This window comes from Euphorbia lathyris, chromosome 3 (genome assembly GCF_963576675.1).
Source record: "Euphorbia lathyris chromosome 3, ddEupLath1.1, whole genome shotgun sequence".
NCBI lineage: Eukaryota > Viridiplantae > Streptophyta > Magnoliopsida > Malpighiales > Euphorbiaceae > Euphorbia > Euphorbia lathyris.
Window position 1 is genome coordinate 13422208 of NC_088912.1, and position 22292 is coordinate 13444499.

Consider the following 22292-nt stretch of genomic DNA (forward strand, 5'->3'; position numbering starts at 1 on the left):
ATATTGACATATTTTTCATATTTTAGCAGTAATGGTAAGAAGGTCATATAAAATAGAATATATATAGCAGTTAAGTAACAAACGGATTTTGTTTCTTTTCTAGTAACAAAATGATTTAGTTTCTTTTTCTAAATAACTATAGTAGTATAAAAAGAAGGTAGTAGAAAAGAAATTGATATCCATATAGACATTTAAGTATAATTAACAGTGAAAAATGAAGGTGTTTGGAATATTTATTCTAATATCAATTATGATGGTTTTGAGTCCAAAGGTTGTGAAGGGTGAAATAGTTCCCACTTCTGTGTGCTGCAACAGCGATGGACCAAGTTGCTCAGATCATTTGGATTGCATAACCTATTGTTCTGAATGCACAAGAGGTGGATTTTGCAAGCCTTACTGTCAGTGTTATTGTTGATCAATTCGACAATCATCTATGTAATCTTGCATTACCTATGTGTTTCATCTTTTATTATTACCCTATGAAATAAAGATTCCCACTTCTTATGATGTTTTTGGGGTTGTTTTATCTTGTGAATTTGTTTTATTTTATTTTTTAAATAATATTAGGGTTCCAATGTTTTAAAGGTTTTTGAGCATGTTCACCTAATTGAAATATTCATAACCTTGTTTTTCTACTCCCAGCTTTCACTAAAAAATATGATATTTTTAATACATTTATGTTTGGGTTTATTAGTCCCCTCTTTTTTACCTAACACACTGTTTAGTCCCTCTATTTTGAAAAACAGATCCCTATTTTTTGCCAATATTAACTCTTTGGTGATTTTGTCCATTTTTTTTAGATTTTTAACCGTTATATTTGATATAAACAGACAGACAAAAAATAACAAAGCAACATGGTCATCTTGTATCTACTACGGCTGCCATGAAAGCTAATATATATACGGTTAAAAATCTAAAAAAACAAGACAGAATGACCAAATGGTTAATATTGATAAAAGATATGACCTTATGATTTGTTTTTCAAAATATGGGACTAAACAATATGTTAGGTAAAAATACGTGGATTAATAAATTATTTACCCTTTATATTTTCATCAGATATGCTATTTCTAATTATGAATTTATTTTCATATTCTAGATAAAAAAAACACAATCCATAATAACCCAATATATATATTTTGGTACACTTGGTCAGATTCTATATAAGAGAGACACTTGGTCGGATTCTATATAAGAGAGAGACTGGATGTCCAAGACACATTTCTACACAGCAGCGGAACTGCTACCTTTAAACAGTAGTAACTCATTGGTAGATTAGATATAGGTGTGTTAATATTTTATTCTTTTTTAGTTTAATAACAATTTCATTCATATTCAATTAATGTCCAAATAGATTTTATCAATGTCTAAATTCAATGAACCAAATCATGTGAGGAATCCAATTCCAATAAAAAACCAATTAAGTACTTATTATATATTTTCTCAAAAATAAAAAAAAACTTGTTATACATTTATTCTTTTTAATAAGCAGCCAAAATGATAACATGAAATTGCAAATCAAATTTGCAAATGAGAAATCTTCTACGAAATAAAAGAAGGTTCAATTGGCAAAAGCAAGGAAAATGTACGGTAATCATCACTACAAGAAAAAGAGGTTTTAGTGACCAAAATTTAATATAGGTATAATATTCACTCATTAAAACTATGGTTTCTTTACATTTAGTGAGTGGAAAATACAAAACCCTATTGTTAGTGATTAAAACATAATTTTTTGCTCAATTTCAGCAAAATTTCGCTCATTATTTCATATACCAAAAAAACCAGTCATTGGAAAAAAAATGACCAGTTTCTGTTCTACTATCCATTCTGTTTCTTTTTGGTGCTCATATTAGTTTCTAGTTTCTTATGCATATGCTAAAAGTTAAGATTGATTATTTGTGTATTCAAAATCTAATTAGCTTAACTTTTTGGTTCAATTGATTTCATAACATTGTAATATTCATAATATTTTGACCTATATAAATAAAATGATTTGAATTACATGTTGCAGTATATCTAGGAAATGTCCTAACATTATATATGTCCAAGCCATAAGGCTTCATTTTCAATTGAATTTGGTGCGATTTAAGATATTTTAATTTATTTGAGATTTGAATATATCTAATTTAGAGCAGCTCCCTTCAATCCAAATAACTCAATATAAATATTAATAATGAGAGATTTTTAATCATTGTAAATATTTCTAATGAGTGGAATTTTTAATCATTATAAATACTTTTAGTAAGCATATTTGTAATCATTATAAATACTTTTCATGAATGTATTTTTAATCATTATACATGGTTTTTAATAAGGGTTACTATCCACTCATTGTAAGTTAATAATACGCCGAATTATTCCGCTCATTAATACTTTTAGTAAGAGAGTTTTCCTTAAGGGGAAAATTCCGCTCGTTAAAAGCCTTTAATGAGTGGAATTAGACTTTTAATGATGGGATATCCTATCATTAAATCCTTATAGTGATTGATGCTTCTATTGATTGAGTAAAATGCAACCAAAGGGAAGTGGATGTCTTTAAATCCTAGAAAGTTTTATTCTTTGTTCTTCATGTGTTGATATTGAGGGTTAGACTGTGTTTTACGTGTTTAGTACAATTGAGATGTTTCATTATTTGTTCTTCTTAAATGCTGGATTTTTTAGTCTGTGTTGCTTAGTGCTTGAAAATTCCGTTGTTTTATCAAGGATTTATGAGTCTTTGTTGTAAAGTTTTTTTCTTTTATCAAGGATTTATGGGTCTTTGTTGTTTTTTTTTTTTTTTTAACTTTTTTATAAGGGTTTATTTTTGAAACTTAATTACTAAATTTGTGGAAAAAAATATCATTGTTTTTTATTTTCTATGTCATGTTTATGCACCAATGAATTTGGGGACAAAAAGATCAATTTTTTTTTGTTATTTTTTATATCAAGTAATGAAAGTAATGTTACATTCTTAATTAGTCGAGTTGAGGAAGCAGTGCTTGATGGACTCGGACCAGGTTATCGTCCGTTTGTCCGTGCTCTTGAGGCCGGATTGGCTTCTGTATCGTATGATGATCTCGTTGGCTTGTTACTCAGTGAAGAACACCAACTGTCCAGGGAAAACGTTGCTGCCACCTTTTCCCCTTCTGTGAATTATGCTGCTCGCAATCCCGTTAGAGGCAGAGGACGTGGCCGAGGTGGATTTTCCGGCCAATCCTCTAATCGCCCTGTGTATAGGCAATCAGCCCCTTTGGATGTAATTTCCTTGACCTGTCACAACTGTCGCGGTTATGGGCACATCTCCAAACAGTGTCCATCCCCAAAGCTCAACCGCAATACTCGTAACCAAATCAGACCCTCATCCCATTTCGCTGCCACATCCAATCCTTCTACCAATGAATGGCTTGTTGATTCTGGAGCGACTCACCATTTAACTGCGGACTTAGAGAACCTCCATGTTTCATTCCGAGTATGATGGACCCTTAAATTGTTTCATATCACACCCGCATTTAATCCAATATTCTTTAAGAAAGTTCCTGACCATGTGACCCTTAGATTTATCTGGCACATACTCATTCTTTATGTCTCCAACCGACAATCTTGACACAGGGAGTCGGTGGAAAATTTGCAAATTCAAAACATGGCGGTCTTAGGGCGGAGTTCATAAATGATTATATGTCCGTGACACAAAATCCTAAAGATCACAATTTTGTAGTGTTCTGTGAAGAATGTCGGTTGGAGAGATCAAAGAATGTGCAGGATACATGTAAGTTGACTTGGTCAGAAAGTTTATTAAAGAATGTTGGATTAAATTAGGTGTGATATGAATCCTCCAAATAACAATTTCTCTTTTATATTTAAACGAAGAAACAGTAAATTAAGCCTAGCAAGACTGGTCGACATTAAATTAAGTCTGGATAGCATCACAGCAGATAATGCTCAAGCTTTTCAATACTGGGAAATCAACTGCACAATTACCGCCATAAATACATTCAAGTTTAGGAGAAGATAAAACATTAATACTCCTCAGTTTTGGGAACACAACAGGAAATGACCTCATGTAGCTATTAGATTACTTTAAATAAGTTTAAAAAATTAATAAGTCAACTTCAAAATTAAGTTGATCAATCATTTTTATAAATCAAGCTTAGACTGCTTTAATATATTTATCCTTCATCTTCAACTTCTCCTATTCTCGACTTTTATCATCCTATGAGCTCAATCCATCCAAATAGTAAATTAACAATATTCTTTAATTCTCTTCATTATAAATCAAATGGAAATTGGCTTAGATTGGACCAACCACTTTGAAATAGAATAACCCTAGAGTTTTGATGCTAAATTCAATAAAGGAATCATGAAGACCATATATGTATAACATTTTATGGAAATTGAAGTTATGGGGGTGTAGCTCAAATGGTATAGTCTTTGCTTTGCATGCGAGAGGCACGGGTTCAATCCCCCGCATCTCCACTACACATTTAAATTTTTAAAACAAATTGAACCCACCATATATAGAGATGGAATTTAACTAGGGCAAAAACTAAATGATTACTTCATAAAATTCCGAATTAAGCATTGGTAAAAGTAAATTTGAATTAAACTAAAAGTTTAATCTATAGTTTCAACCCGAAGGCAAACTAAACAGAAGAAACAAGGAACTGCAAAAACATATTTAAAGAATAATTTTTATATTTAAAGAATCGAGTTGGATTACATACATGATAATATATGTCTGTTTTAAATACTCTATAAAACATAAATTTATTCCATATTATTTTATTAAAAATTATCCCAATTTTAAAAGTTGGTAAGAAGATTAGGAAATAACATTTCATTAGTCTCAACTTTTGTGAAATTGTACTAATTTACCTAAATAACTGAGCTTGATGTCTCAACGTTTGTAAAATGATACTAAATTAGCCCCAAGTTCCATTCCCTAGGATGATATTAGTACGGTTTCACAAACATTGATCCTAAAATAATGAATTTTTGTAAGCCGGTGCTAAATTAGAACTTTTTTAAAAACATTGAGGAAATTTTGATACCTGATCCCTAGATTTTGCATTTGGCACATACGGTTGAAAGTAGTTGATGTAGAAACTTGTTACATTTTGTTAAAATTAACTTGTTTCATTATTTTCAATTTGCTAGTGCAATTTTATATTGAAAACATTATACAGTATGCGATAGATCAATTACTGAAATATGATACATTATAAACTATGAAATAGAAAATGTTTACATCTCAATGTTATATTTTGTTTATTTGTTATTATTTCTCAGCATAAGCAGTTTAATTACACGTGTTTTGAGTTTTCTATTATATTTTGCTTGGGTAGTGTGGTGAGTGCTTTTTAAGTGATAAACAATCTTATGCATCTTTTAATCTTAATTATTTGAAATGAAACAGACCTAGTTATTCTTTATATATACATGAATTCCTCTTGGTTTCTGCTTTGCTAGAAGGAATTCGAGTAGAAGATGCAGCTGGATTTGGTTCATTTTCTGCTATTTTCTGCTAACACAGATTGCAAGGAGTCTGTTGCTTTGAATATTGGAAACTTTCGTGAATATTACCAAACCCGATCAACAAAAAAGTGATGTTTCAGTTAACTTGACCCGTTAGACCATGTGAGGTCGAGTAGCCACTAGCCATTATTCCTTCCACTGCTTGGAGTGGGAGGTTGTCGCTGCTCTGTGAAGCCAGCCTCACGCGGTGCCCTCCGCTCTAGGAACCAAAGCCATCTCAACCTTCGTAGAAACAACATGGTTAAGCTCTCAGCTTGGAACGGGCCAGCCAGATGTTAGCTGCATCGAACTCGGACTTCTGAGTCAGAGTAATGTTCCATCACATTGTTGCCCCCACTTGGGTCACAAGCTTGTGCTACCAAGCTCAGCGATGTAAGTTGTTATGGTTGAAACTAATAAGTTATGTAAAGTTATTGTTATATAACAATGTGGGATTAAATTTAGTAGAAAATTACAAATTATAATTAATTATGAAACTTTTATACAAATTAAATTAAATGCTAAATGTGTCAAATATGATATATATAGATTTAAATGATGACTTATATCCAATATAAAAACCAAACTATATAAAGTATGCTTAATTTTTATCCAATTGCATTTAATAACATCCTATCTTTATCCAATTGCATTTAATAACTCCTAATTATATGTCTATTTGAAATTTTCTTTTTGGCACGTGGTGAATATTTTGACATGTGGTTGAGTGTGTCTCCCATTTTATGTATCCAACAAATTTAATTGAGAAATCGTTGTTGAATGCAATGGGACAAGATGGGGAGGACAGTTGAAGTTTTTAGACCAGTTTTATACTTTCAATTGGTTGCTAACTATAAAAACATTGAAAATATAAAGGGATAATAAGCTGCAAAAATACCCCTAAGTTATGAGCAATTTTATTCATAACGTCTAAAATGATGTAATTTTATCCCTAACGTCTAAAATGATGCAATTTTATCCCTAATATTAGTAAGTTGAGTCAATTTTATGTGTCATTGTAAAATACGGATGTTTCACTACATCTAAAAAAAGTTGACATTTTTTTTTGCAATTTACTAATAGAATTCGAGATTGATATTTCTAAATTTTATGAAATAATTATTTTTTTTTCCAACTCGTACAAAATATAGTATAATTTTTTGAATTTTTGTTTTAATTTTTTTCACGTCTACTTATATATGTGTGATCTGTTACTAATGAGTAATAAAATGACGTACATGTAAAAGGTAGATGAGAAAATTTGTGATTTTTGATGTATTGTTTCTCAAATTGACCCAATTTACCAACATTAAAGATAAAATTGTTTTTGGTTGCCAATGTCAACGATAAAATTGTACCATTTTAAACGTTAGAAGTAAAATTGATCCCAACTATTAACGTTAAGAATATTTTACACCTTATTAAGTGTTGTTTGTTGATTTTCTAACTTCTAATTAAGTTTAGCATTTAGAGAAAGCATTTCCTCTGATTTTAATTTTTTTTCTATGATGCGGACATCCTAACTGAGATCACTGATCACGCGCGCTCTGGCGGATCCTCAGACATCACATCCACGGAGGTTGTACCTAGGAGGGCGGATCCCTAGGACATACGAGCGGGGCGGATCTAGGAGTACATAAGGAGGCGTATCAACATCTGACCAGGGGAGGATGTTCAAGCTACTCCTGGGCGGATCTCCAGGTTTACTTCATCCCGAAGGAATTCACCAACAACCCTGACGCTCCGTACGTGTACCTTTGTATTGATTGTCGGGGCGTATTACCTATTTTACCCTTTTGTTGTTAACCTCATTATAACCCTAGTAGGGGTAGTCCTTGTCCTTTTTTATCTCTAGGGGGATGTATTTAAACCCCCATTTTGTAAGGATGAGGTAACTTTTTTTATCAATAAAAAATCATTCTCTTTAAGAACCTAAGGTTTATACCTTGTTTATTGGGATTCACTCCTTCTAGTTTAGTTAGAGAAGAACCTCTATGTTGGTTTACGATTAAAAACTTCATTTATCGCTTTTAATCTGTATCAGTTGGTATCAGAGCCGATCGTTTCCTGACCCGAAACTTCTTTTGGCAATGGTTCAACCCCGACAACTGCAAGATTCCATGGAGACCGGTGACCGGAGGTATGGGGAGCTGAGGGAGCACCTTGCGGAGCAGATCCAAGCCAGCCATTAGCGGTAGAGGCAAACCGACCAACGGTTCCTAGAGCTAGCCACCTCCCTAGAAAACTTCAAACTGGAGGTTCTGGCTCCAATCCGACCAACCGCAGGAGGATCAACCCAGAGAAAGGAAGGAGTCCCTGAACCGCAGCTTCCACAAATGGGTCCTAGGGATCCTGAGGTAAGAAGACCCAACTATGTCCTTGTGCATAATGCTGATAGTGATAGTGATGACTTTGAGGGTATTGGGGATGATGATACCATTAGAACTGCGAGGAATGTTGGGCCTGTTGACAACCGACGTGTGGATGTTGCTAGAGTATACCCAGGTTCAGGAAACTTTGATAGAGATGATGCCTTCAAGCTAAAAATAGACTTACCATCTTTTGGAGGCGAACTGGATATAGAGGGATTCTTAGACTGGTTATCGGAAGTTGAACGTTTCTTTGAGTATGCTCGGATTCCTGATGAGAGGAAAGTGAGGCTGGTGGCGTATCGCTTGAAGGGTGGCGCATCAGTTTGGTGGGATCAGATGAGGGAAGAGAGAAGAAGAGGGGGCAGAGATCCGATTAGATCTTGGCTGCGGATGAAGGCGATGTTGAGGGAGCGGTTCTTACCGCCGGATTATGAGCAGTATATTTACAGCTCCTACAGGGGATGCTCTCAAGGGACCCGAAGTGTCCATGAATATACCTAAGAGTTCTTGAGGCTTTCGGCAAGGGCCAACTTGTCAGAAACTGAAAGACAAAAGACCTCTAGATATCTCGAAGGGTTAAGATACAACATCCAGGATCGTATTGGCACACAGATGGTGGTTCGGGTAGAAGATGCCAGGAATTTAGCCCTCAATGCTGAATCCCAACTAACCGGGAGAACCAGGAGATCCGCCACTATTGAGTATACGCCTAGAGGAGGAGGCAATATGAAGCCCTATGACAAAGGCAAACAGGTGGCGAGTGCCAGTGGGGCAAAGTTTAGCAACGTTAGAAGAGGATCTGGGGGAGATACTAGGCCTTACAAGGAGGTACCCATACCACTTAAGAACAACAACCCATACGCCAGGCCAACCCCATTTAAATGTTTCAGGTGCAATGAGCCAGGCCATAGGTCCAACGAGTGTCCTAGGCAGAAGAGCGCCAATGTGGTGGAAAGATATGAAGATGATTATGAAGAGGGGCATGAAGTGTTTTGTGAACCCTTAGGGGAATACGATGACGAGGCGGATGAGGAGAGACGCACCATTCATGTGATACGGCGATTATTAGTCTCCAGCCGGGTAGAGGGCGATCAGAGGCACCAACTATTCAGGACTCGCTGTCTTGTGAACAGTGGGCGATGCAACGTAATAATTGATAGTGGTAGCCAGGAGAACATTGTGAGCAGCAGCGCCGTTCGGAAATTTGGATTGTTGGCGGAGGCGCATCCTGACCCCTACAGAGTTGGATGGATCAAGGATGTGGGTGAGCTCAACGTGACCCAGAAGTGTAAGGTCCCTATTGAGATCGGTGAGTATAGGGATGAAGTCTGCTGTGACGTGGTCGATATGGATGCCTGCCACCTATTATTGGGCCGACCATGGCAATTTGATAATGACGCCACCCATGCCGGAAGAAGGAACACTTATAGATTTATGAAGGATGGGGTGAAGTTCGTACTTACGCCAATGATGAGAGAACCAAAGGCCGATGAGAAGCCTACCTTGGTGGTCTGCCCCACACACAAATCATTCGTTTGCGAATGTGAGGAGAGCCAGATGGTGTATGTTGTAATGGTGAAGGTGAATCACGAATCCTCCCAAAGGGGCGAAAGGGAGATGCCGAATGAAGTGACCCGCCTACTTGGCGAATATCAAGATCTGTTCCCTGAAGAGCTGCCAAGTGGGTTACCACCTTTGAGGGACATCCAACATCATATCGATCTTGTGCCTGCGGCTAGCTTACCAAGCCTCCCACATTATCGAATGAGCCCGAAGGAGAATGACATCATGAGACAGAAAGTGCATGAACTCATCGAGATGAGATACGTTAGGGAGAGCATGAGTCCTTGCGCCGTTCCAGCTTTACTTATACCCAAGAAGGATGGGTCTTGGCGGATGTGTGTTGACAGCAGGACCATTAACAAGATCACCATCAAATACAAGTTCCCAATCCCAAGGTTGGATGATATGTTGGATCAGCTTGGCGGATCCAAATTCTTCACCAAGATTGACCTCAAGAGTGGCTATCATCAAATACGGGTTCGGACTGGGGATGAGTGGAAGACTGCTTTCAAGACCAGAGATGGATTGTATGAGTGGTTAGTAATGCCATTCGGGATGACTAACGCCCCCAGTACATTTATGAGGCTGATGAATCAGGTGCACCGCCCGGTAATTGGCAAATTTGTAGTTGTGTATTTTGATGATATTCTGATTCATAGCCAGACCTTGGCGGAACATATGCAGCACTTGCGGACAATATTTGACCTGTTAAGGAAACACCAGCTATACGCCAACACAAAGAAGTGTGATTTTATCATGGAGAGCCTAGTTTTCATTGGGTTCGTAGTCAGTGGTGATGGAGTCCAAGTTGATGGGGAGAAGGTAAGAGCTATCCGAGAATGGCCTACTCCGAGGAACGTGGGGGACATCAGGAGTTTTCATGGGCTAGCAACCTCTTATCGGCGATTCATTAAAAACTTCAGTTCTATAGTCGCCCCGTTGACGGAGTGTTTGAAGAAGGGAAGGGGGTTCGAGTGGGCGGACGCCCAAGAGGAGAGCTTCGCCCTGATCAAGGAAAAGTTGAGTACAACGCCCGTGCTAGCGTATCCCAATTTCGATAAACTGTTCGAAGTTGAGTGTGATGCCAGTGGAGTTGGGATTGGTGGTGTCTTGATGCAAGAAAAAAGGCCCATTGCATATTTCAGTGAGAAGCTCTATGAGGCACGGCAAAAGTGGGCAACGTATGATCAAGAGTTTTATGCTGTAGTTAGGGCGTTGAAAGTGTGGGAACATTACTTGCTGGGGAAAGAATTCATCATCTACACTGACCACCAAGCTCTCAAATACCTGGGAAGTCAGAAGCAACTTCGAAACTCCATGCATGCCCGGTGGTCCCCTTCATAGATAAGTTCCCCTATAAACTTATCCATAAAGGCGAAAAACAGAACAAGGTGGCGGATGCATTGAGTCGAAGGGTGTCACTAATAAAGACAGTAAATCTGGAGGTCGATTGTTTTGAACACATCCGAGGAGAGTACCCGACGGATCCTAACTTTGGTGGTATCTGGGAAAAGTGTCGGCACCAGCATGGGGATGGGGCGTATAACTTGATGGACGATTATCTCATGAGGGGAAACCAACTTTGCTTACCCTGCACTTCTATCCGCGAGAAGGTTGTTCGTGATCTACATGGCGGATCTCTGGGAGGGCATTTTGGGCGGGACAAGACATACGAAGCAGTGAGTTCCCGATATTTCTGGCCTAAGATGAGGAGAGATGTTACCTACTTAGTAGAGCGATGCTATATTTGCCAGACCGCCAAGGGACACACTATGAATGCTGGCTTGCAGCTACCCCTACATGTACCAGGAACCATATGGGAGGATCTATCCATGGATTTTGTCCTAGGGTTACCCAGAACTCAGCGAGGCATTGATTCCATCTTGGTCGTTGTTGATCGGTTTTCAAAGATGGCCCACTTCATACCCTGCCGCAAGACTAACGATGCCTCAGCGACTGCCAAGTTATTCTTTAAAGAGATTGTCAGACTACATGGCGTACCTAAGAGCATTGTCTCGGATCGTGATACGAAGTTCCTCAGCCACTTCTGGCGGACGTTGTGGGCTCTGTTTGATACGTCTCTGAAGTTTAGCACTACCGCCCACCCTCAAACAGACGGACAGACAGAGATTGTCAATAGAACTTTAGGAAACTTACTGCGCAACAAATGTAAGGATAAGCCCAGGATGTGGGATGTGGTTTTAGCCCAAGCTGAGTTCGCCTACAACGGCTCTGTACATTCGGGAACCGGGAGATCCCCATTTGAGGTGGTATACACGAAGACCCCGAATCACGTCCTTGATATAGCCCATCTTCCTAAAGGAAACGTGACTGCCAACCAGCTGGCCAAGGATTATGTACAGATGCACTAAGAGGTGAGAGAGACTCTTGAGGAGAGAAATCAGAAATTAAAGGCTAAGGCGGATGAGCACCGCAGGGACCTACAGTTTGAAGTTGGGGATGAGGTTATGGTATATTTGGGCAAAGAGAGACTTGCCAATGCCCCAAGCAGTAAGCTTCGGCCTAGGAAATACGGGCCATATAAGGTCACCAAGAAGGTCAATGCCAATGCCTATCATATAGCATTGCCGAATTGGCTTGGTAAAATCTCACCACCGTTCAACATCCGTGACCTTAGCCCGTGGAAGCCGGATGGTCCTTTGGAGTTCAACAAGGACGAATCAATGCCGAGATCTTTTAAAGAATGAGAGAATGATGAGGACATCCTAACTGAGATCACTGATCACGCGCGCTCTGGCGGATCCTCAGACATCACATCCACGGAGGTTGTACCTAGGAGGGCGGATCCCCAGGACATATGAGCGGGGTGGATCTAGGAGTACACAAGGAGGCGTATCAACATCTGACTAGGGGAGGATGTTCAAGCTACTCCTGGGCGGATCTCCAGGTTTACTTCTTCCCGAAGGAATTCACCAACAACCCTGACGCTCCGTACCTGTACCTTTGTACTGATTGTCGGGGCGTATTACCTATTTTACCCTTTTATTGTTAACCTCATTATAACCCTAGTAGGGGTAGTCCTTGTCCTTTTCTTATCTTTAGGGGGATGTATTTAAACCCCCATTTTGTAAGGATGAGGCAACTTTTTTTATCAATAAAAAATCATTCTCTTTAAGAACCTAAGGTTTATACCTTGTTTATTGGGATTCACTCCTTCTAGTTTAGCTAGAGAAGAACCTCTTTGTTGGTTTACGATTAAAACCTTCATTTATCGCTTTCAATCTGTATCATTCTAACTACTTAAAGACTTTTTTCCTTTTTTCCATCATATAAATGCAATGCAGGAGAGGTGCAGCTAATAAATAAACTAGAAATAAAAATAGTGATGATGAAATCATAAAATAATAGATGTTGTTTATGCTTTTATGATGAAGTGTAAATTGTTACTGATCTCAGACCTCAATCACCGGTGGAAAAGTTACCCACACCGCCCAACATGTCGCCCTTTTTGCTGCTAGGCTCGCTTTGCCTCCTCCTCAACACCTTCTAACTCCGGGAATCATTCCTAAATTATAATCATTTTTTAATTGGATTTTATTTTATTTTAACTTAATTAGCTTCACATTTTGTTTTGTTGTACTCTTAAAATTTGAATGTCATAGAAGAAAATTAACAAAAAATGAGGAAACAGTTTATGGAACTTACTGAATTTGAATCTAAAAACCTGATTATAATTATATTAAAATATTGTATAAGACAAGAAAAGGTAAATTTTATTCACAGAAAAAAACAAATTCTGTGGCGTCAATTGTATATGTAACTAATGCTAGGCATACATGTCTTATCTTAAATGGTAAATATATATAAAAATAATAGAGAAAATAATTACATGTAACCGTCACCGGGATATTAAAAGTTCTTTACACCTCAAAATGAGGCTATAAATAGAGGAGGTAGCTATTCATAAAAAAAACACATCAAATTAAAAAAGTTGTGAGTTGAGTAGAAGTAAGATTAATGGAGACGAAAATTGTAGGTTTCTTGATTTCATTTGGGTTGATAATATTGAGCAAAGGAAGCAGTAATTTGAATGAAATCTCATGTGGAGATGTCATTTCGGCATTACACCCTTGCAACACCTATTTGGCAGCAATTGATCCAACACCACCTCTTCCTTGCCGTTTGGTTGTCTAGAAAGTAAATGAAGAAGCAACCACTGCTCAAAATTGTAGGGAGTTATGTGCCTGTTTTAAGGAAGTTGCTCCTATGCTTGGGGTTAAGCCTGAAAGGGCTAAGCAACTTCCTAACTTATGTCATTTTCAAAATTGCACCCACAATTGACCCACTAACTTAAATTATCCATAGAGATCATGTTCTGATTTATATTTCTTTGTTGTGTGCAGGATTACAGTGTAGCAGCCAAAGCGGGTTGGAAATGAATGCCGCTGCAACCTATGCGGAATAAATTACTAAAATTATTTATGTGCAGTTCCTTTGGAAGATCTATGTATGGATATATGTATTGGATAATTGAGAATTATGTTTTTATATGAAAGAGATGAGCTTTGTTTTCTCTATATGCTTTCTTCCGGATCAACTAATTTCACTGTTTTTTTCATCCATAATTACATATATATATATGACAATGAGAAACTATCATTTTGGAGAACACATTTAATAACAGAGTAAAATGAACTTTAATTAAACTGATATTTCATTATTCATTTCTCTTTTTATTTTTATAATTTTCAAAAAAAAAGTGGAATATATATATATATATATATATATATAATTATCAAATTATTGTCCTGCCCCTGATTATGTAAGAGAAAGTGCTAAGAATCATATGATATTTGATAAAACTGAAAATTAAGTATTGAAAAAAAAGCTAGGAGAACCTGCTATTATGTTTAATATTCAAAATAGAGCATTATCCTGCTTTTATTTTTTATTTTTGAATTTTCGTTGTTTTATTTTGATGAGATGATGATATTCATATTGTTGGTATATAGTTATAGATATTAATGGCAGATCTAATTCCAGGAAGATAAATTCCAATACTGAGAGTCACCATGGCATTCGAAATGAAGGAAGCTCTTCCAGAGGGCAGGTGCAAAACATGCTAGCTATGTGGTTCAATGGGATGAAGCAATGGAACTTAAGCCACATAAAGAACGAGAGTAGCGAAAGAATTACAAAATCTTCATAGGGAGGGTGTTTCTTACTATAATGTGGTACAACAGCCGCTCCCTCGCATCAAACCATCTTTTACGATAAGCGTTTCACGCTCACCGCACCAAATGATGTCTTTCTTTTTAAAATCTACTATCTGACAGCTCTCTGATGACCTGAGGATGATAACAAACGTCAAAAAAGAGGTCGGAGTTCCAGCAAACCCTCTCTGATACCTTAGTCAGACAAATACTTAGCTAAGCATTTAATAACATGAAAGCAATGAGAATGAGTGAGAATATATAGGGTTACTTACCTTTAACTTTAACTACCAAGCTATTTACAGGCAACAAAGTGTGTACCTGAACAAGTTACAACGTTTAATTGGTCTACGGACCCTATATTTCCTTTCTGTGAGAAATGTGAACTTGGGGAACGTGTCTTTGAAATCCTGGCTAATTATCGGTCCACAGGTCACCCTAGGCAACTCCTGAAGAGACTCCTAATGCTTTGTAGCTGAAGAGAAGTATGTTCATGAGCCTTAATAAGATGGGGCCCAAATGTTGGCTTCGGAATACACGGTCGAAGCCCATTGACTTAAACCTCATTCAAATAAAACCATATGAGTTAGTATCAAACTCGATTATATCTGGCCCGATCCCTGCACATAAACATGTCTAAGCTTAGCAGATAAAAATTATTAGACAAAAATACCCTCCGAGTTTAACATTATACCAAAAACATTCTTTTTCCTAAAAGAAAAATGCAACAAAATAATCCTAACAAAAAAATGTCACAAGCATTATTTTGTCCCAAATCAGTTTACAGTCTCCAAATTGTGAAAGACCAAAATCACTTCTATTTCCATCAATAATATTTGAAGTATGTAGTTAAATATTTTTCCAAAGAAATAGTTAAAAGAGTATATATGTAAATTATAAAAAAAAAAGATAAAAAGAGTATATATATGTTTTATAGCGGTATTCAAAAATTAAATTTAAAGCTAATGGATGATGAAGGGGGTAATATTTCATCTATGAGAATATTCTAGAGGTCAAATGTTATCAAATAATAACAGAGGGACCAAATGACAAAATATTGGATACTACATGGACCAAATAAATGTTTAATCTTAAAATAAAATGATTCATGTACAGAAACCCTACGAGATAAAAGTTAATTACAAATCTAACCTTAGACAATGTCTAACCCTTCCAAATCTCATATATAAATAAACTGATTACTTTTACAGACCAACCGCAGGAGGATCAACCCAGAGAAAGGAAGGAGTCCCTGAACCGCAGCTTCCACAAATGGGTCCTAGGGATCCTGAGGTAAGAAGACCCAACTATGTCCTTGTGCATAATGCTGATAGTGATAGTGATGACTTTGAGGGTATTGGGGATGATGATACCATTAGAACTGCGAGGAATGTTGGGCCTGTTGACAACCGACGTGTGGATGTTGCTAGAGTATACCCAGGTCCAGGAAACTTTGATAGAGATGATGCCTTCAAGCTAAAAATAGACTTACCATCTTTTGGAGGCGAACTGGATATAGAGGGATTCTTAGACTGGTTATCGGAAGTTGAACGTTTCTTTGAGTATGCTCGGATTCCTGATGAGAGGAAAGTGAGGCTGGTGGCGTATCGCTTGAAGGGTGGCGCATCAGTTTGGTGGGATCAGATGAGGGAAGAGAGAAGAAGAGGGGGCAGAGATCCGATTAGATCTTGGCTGCGGATGAAGGCGATGTTGAGGGAGCGGTTCTTACCGCCGGATTATGAGCAGTATATTTACAGCTCCTACAGGGGATGCTCTCAAGGGACCCGAAGTGTCCATGAATATACCTAAGAGTTCTTGAGGCTTTCGGCAAGGGCCAACTTGTCAGAAACTGAAAGACAAAAGACCTCTAGATATCTCGAAGGGTTGAGATACAACATCCAGGATCGTATTGGCACACAGATGGTGGTTCGGGTAGAAGATGCCAGGAATTTAGCCCTCAATGCTGAATCCCAACTAACCGGGAGAACCAGGAGATCCGCCACTATTGAGTATACGCCTAGAGGAGGAGGCAATATGAAGCCCTATGACAAAGGCAAACAGGTGGCGAGTGCCAGTGGGGCAAAGTTTAGCAACGTTAGAAGAGGATCTGGGGGAGATACTAGGCCTTACAAGGAGGTACCCATACCACTTAAGAACAACAACCCATACGCCAAGCCAACCCCATTTAAATGTTTCAGGTGCAATGAGCCAGGCCATAGGTCCAACGAGTGTCCTAGGCAGAAGAGCGCCAATGTGGTGGAAAGATATGAAGATGATTATGAAGAGGGGCATGAAGTGTTTTGTGAACCCTTAGGGGAATACGATGACGAGGCGGATGAGGAGAGACGCACCATTCATGTGATACGGCGATTATTAGTCTCCAGCCGGGTAGAGGGCGATCAGAGGCACCAACTATTCAGGACTCGCTGTCTTGTGAACAGTGGGCGATGCAACGTAATAATTGATAGTGGTAGCCAGGAGAACATTGTGAGCAGCAGCGCCGTTCGGAAATTTGGATTGTTGGCGGAGGCGCATCCTGACCCCTACAGAGTTGGATGGATCAAGGATGTGGGTGAGCTCAACGTGACCCAGAAGTGTAAGGTCCCTATTGAGATCGGTGAGTATAGGGATGAAGTCTGCTGTGACGTGGTCGATATGGATGCCTGCCACCTATTATTGGGCCGACCATGGCAATTTGATAATGACGCCACCCATGCCGGAAGAAGGAACACTTATAGATTTATGAAGGATGGGGTGAAGTTCGTACTTACGCCAATGATGAGAGAACCAAAGGCCGATGAGAAGCCTACCTTGGTGGTCTGCCCCACACACAAATCATTCGTTTGCGAATGTGAGGAGAGCCAGATGGTGTATGTTGTAATGGTGAAGGTGAATCACGAATCCTCCCAAAGGGGCGAAAGGGAGATGCCGAATGAAGTGACCCGCCTACTTGGCGAATATCAAGATCTGTTCCCTGAAGAGCTGCCAAGTGGGTTACCACCTTTGAGGGACATCCAACATCATATCGATCTTGTGCCTGCGGCTAGCTTACCAAGCCTCCCACATTATCGAATGAGCCCGAAGGAGAATGACATCATGAGACAGAAAGTGCATGAACTCATCGAGATGAGATACGTTAGGGAGAGCATGAGTCCTTGCGCCGTTCCAGCTTTACTTATACCCAAGAAGGATGGGTCTTGGCGGATGTGTGTTGACAGCAGGACCATTAACAAGATCACCATCAAATACAAGTTCCCAATCCCAAGGTTGGATGATATGTTGGATCAGCTTGGCGGATCCAAATTCTTCACCAAGATTGACCTCAAGAGTGGCTATCATCAAATACGGGTTCGGACTGGGGATGAGTGGAAGACTGCTTTCAAGACCAGAGATGGATTGTATGAGTGGTTAGTAATGCCATTCGGGATGACTAACGCCCCCAGTACATTTATGAGGCTGATGAATCAGGTGCACCGCCCGGTAATTGGCAAATTTGTAGTTGTGTATTTTGATGATATTCTGATTCATAGCCAGACCTTGGCGGAACATGTGCAGCACTTGCGGACAATATTTGACCTGTTAAGGAAACACCAGCTATACGCCAACACAAAAAAGTGTGATTTTATCATGGAGAGCCTAGTTTTCATTGGGTTCGTAGTCAGTGGTGATGGAGTCCAAGTTGATGGGGAGAAGGTAAGAGCTATCCGAGAATGGCCTACTCCGAGGAACGTGGGGGACATCAGGAGTTTTCATGGGCTAGCAACCTCTTATCGGCGATTCATTAAAAACTTCAGTTCTATAGTCGCCCCGTTGACGGAGTGTTTGAAGAAGGGAAGGGGGTTCGAGTGGGCGGACGCCCAAGAGGAGAGCTTCGCCCTGATCAAGGAAAAGTTGAGTACAACGCCCGTGCTAGCGTATCCCAATTTCGATAAACTGTTCGAAGTTGAGTGTGATGCCAGTGGAGTTGGGATTGGTGGTGTCTTGATGCAAGAAAAAAGGCCCATTGCATATTTCAGTGAGAAGCTCTATGAGGCACGGCAAAAGTGGGCAACGTATGATCAAGAGTTTTATGCTGTAGTTAGGGCGTTGAAAGTGTGGGAACATTACTTGCTGGGGAAAGAATTCATCATCTACACTGACCACCAAGCTCTCAAATACCTGGGAAGTCAGAAGCAACTTCGAAACTCCATGCATGCCCGGTGGTCCCCTTCATAGATAAGTTCCCCTATAAACTTATCCATAAAGGCGAAAAACAGAACAAGGTGGCGGATGCATTGAGTCGAAGGGTGTCACTAATAAAGACAGTAAATCTGGAGGTCGATTGTTTTGAACACATCCGAGGAGAGTACCCGACGGATCCTAACTTTGGTGGTATCTGGGAAAAGTGTCGGCACCAGCATGGGGATGGGGCGTATAACTTGATGGACGATTATCTCATGAGGGGAAACCAACTTTGCTTACCCTGCACTTCTATCCGCGAGAAGGTTGTTCGTGATCTACATGGCGGATCTCTGGGAGGGCATTTTGGGCGGGACAAGACATACGAAGCAGTGAGTTCCCGATATTTCTGGCCTAAGATGAGGAGAGATGTTACCTACTTAGTAGAGCGATGCTATATTTGCCAGACCGCCAAGGGACACACTATGAATGCTGGCTTGCAGCTACCCCTACATGTACCAGGAACCATATGGGAGGATCTATCCATGGATTTTGTCCTAGGGTTACCCAGAACTCAGCGAGGCATTGATTCCATCTTGGTCGTTGTTGATCGGTTTTCAAAGATGGCCCACTTCATACCCTGCCGCAAGACTAACGATGCCTCAGCGACTGCCAAGTTATTCTTTAAAGAGATTGTCAGACTACATGGCGTACCTAAGAGCATTGTCTCGGATCGTGATACGAAGTTCCTCAGCCACTTCTGGCGGACGTTGTGGGCTCTGTTTGATACGTCTCTGAAGTTTAGCACTACCGCCCACCCTCAAACAGACGGACAGACAGAGATTGTCAATAGAACTTTAGGAAACTTACTGCGCAACAAATGTAAGATTAAGCCCAGGATGTGGGATGTGGTTTTAGCCCAAGCTGAGTTCGCCTACAACGGCTCTGTACATTCGGGAACCGGGAGATCCCCATTTGAGGTGGTATACACGAAGACCCCGAATCACGTCCTTGATATAGCCCATCTTCCTAAAGGAAACGTGACTGCCAACCAGCTGGCCAAGGATTATGTACAGATGCACTAAGAGGTGAGAGAGACTCTTGAGGAGAGAAATCAGAAATTAAAGGCTAAGGCGGATGAGCACCGCAGGGACCTACAGTTTGAAGTTGGGGATGAGGTTATGGTATATTTGGGCAAAGAGAGACTCGCCAATGCCCCAAGCAGTAAGCTTCGGCCTAGGAAATACGGGCCATATAAGGTCACCAAGAAGGTCAATGCCAATGCCTATCATATAGCATTGCCGAATTGGCTTGGTAAAATCTCACCACCGTTCAACATCCCTGACCTTAGCCCGTGGAAGCCGGATGGTCCTTTGGAGTTCAACAAGGACGAATCAATGCCGAGATCTTTTAAAGAATGAGAGAATGATGAGGACATCCTAACTGAGATCACTGATCACGCGCGCTCTGGCGGATCCTCAGACATCACATCCACGGAGGTTGTACCTAGGAGGGCGGATCCCCAGGACATATGAGCGGGGCGGATCTAGGAGTACACAAGGAGGCGTATCAACATCTGACCAGGGGAGGATGTTCAAGCTACTCCTGGGCGGATCTCCAGGTTTACTTCCTCCCGAAGGAATTCACCAACAACCCTGACGCTCCGTACCTGTACCTTTGTACTGATTGTCGGGGCGTATTACCTATTTTACCCTTTTATTGTTAACCTCATTATAACCCTAGTAGGGGTAGTCCTTGTCCTTTTCTTATCTTTAGGGGGATGTATTTAAACCCCCATTTTGTAAGGATGAGGCAACTTTTTTTATCAATAAAAAACCATTCTCTTTAAGAACCTAAGGTTTATACCTTGTTTATTGGGATTCACTCCTTCTAGTTTAGCTAGAGAAGAACCTCTTTGTTGGTTTACGATTAAAACCTTCATTTATCGCTTTCAATCTGTATCATTCTAACTACTTAAAGACTTTTTTCCTTTTTTCCATCATATAAATGCAATGCAGGAGAGGTGCAGCTAATAAATAAACTAGAAATAAAAATAGTGATGATGAAATCATAAAATAATAGATGTTGTTTATGCTTTTATGATGAAGTGTAAATTGTTACTGATCTCAGACCTCAATCACCGGTGGAAAAGTTACCCACACCGCCCAACATGTCGCCCTTTTTGCTGCTAGGCTCGCTTTGCCTCCTCCTCAACACCTTCTAACTCCGGGAATCATTCCTAAATTATAATCATTTTTTAATTGGATTTTATTTTATTTTAACTTAATTAGCTTCACATTTTGTTTTGTTGTACTCTTAAAATTTGAATGTCATAGAAGAAAATTAACAAAAAATGAGGAAACAGTTTATGGAACTTACTGAATTTGAATCTAAAAACCTGATTATAATTATATTAAAATATTGTATAAGACAAGAAAAGGTAAATTTTATTCACAGAAAAAAACAAATTCTGTGGCGTCAATTGTATATGTAACTAATGCTAGGCATACATGTCTTATCTTAAATGGTAAATATATATAAAAATAATAGAGAAAATAATTACATGTAACCGTCACCGGGATATTAAAAGTTCTTTACACCTCAAAATGAGGCTATAAATAGAGGAGGTAGCTATTCATAAAAAAAACACATCAAATTAAAAAAGTTGTGAGTTGAGTAGAAGTAAGATTAATGGAGACGAAAATTGTAGGTTTCTTGATTTCATTTGGGTTGATAATATTGAGCAACGGAAGCAGTAATTTGAATGAAATCTCATGTGGAGATGTCATTTCGGCATTACACCCTTGCAACACCTATTTGGCAGCAATTGATCCAACACCACCTCTTCCTTGCCGTTTGGTTGTCTAGAAAGTAAATGAAGAAGCAACCACTGCTCAAAATTGTAGGGAGTTATGTGCCTGTTTTAAGGAAGCTGCTCCTATGCTTGGGGTTAAGCCTGAAAGGGCTAAGCAACTTCCTAACTTATGTCATTTTCAAAATTGCACCCACAATTGACCCACTAACTTAAATTATCCATAGAGATCATGTTCTGATTTATATTTCTTTGTTGTGTGCAGGATTACAGTGTAGCAGCCAAAGCGGGTTGGAAATGAATGCCGCTGCAACCTATGCGGAATAAATTACTAAAATTATTTATGTGCAGTTCCTTTGGAAGATCTATGTATGGATATATGTATTGGATAATTGAGAATTATGTTTTTATATGAAAGAGATGAGCTTTGTTTTCTCTATATGCTTTCTTCCGGATCAACTAATTTCACTGTTTTTTTCATCCATAATTACATATATATATATGACAATGAGAAACTATCATTTTGGAGAACACATTTAATAACAGAGTAAAATGAACTTTAATTAAACTGATATTTCATTATTCATTTCTCTTTTTATTTTTATAATTTTCAAAAAAAAAGTGGAATATATATATATATATATATATATATATATATATATATATAATTATCAAATTATTGTCCTGCCCCTGATTATGTAAGAGAAAGTGCTAAGAATCATA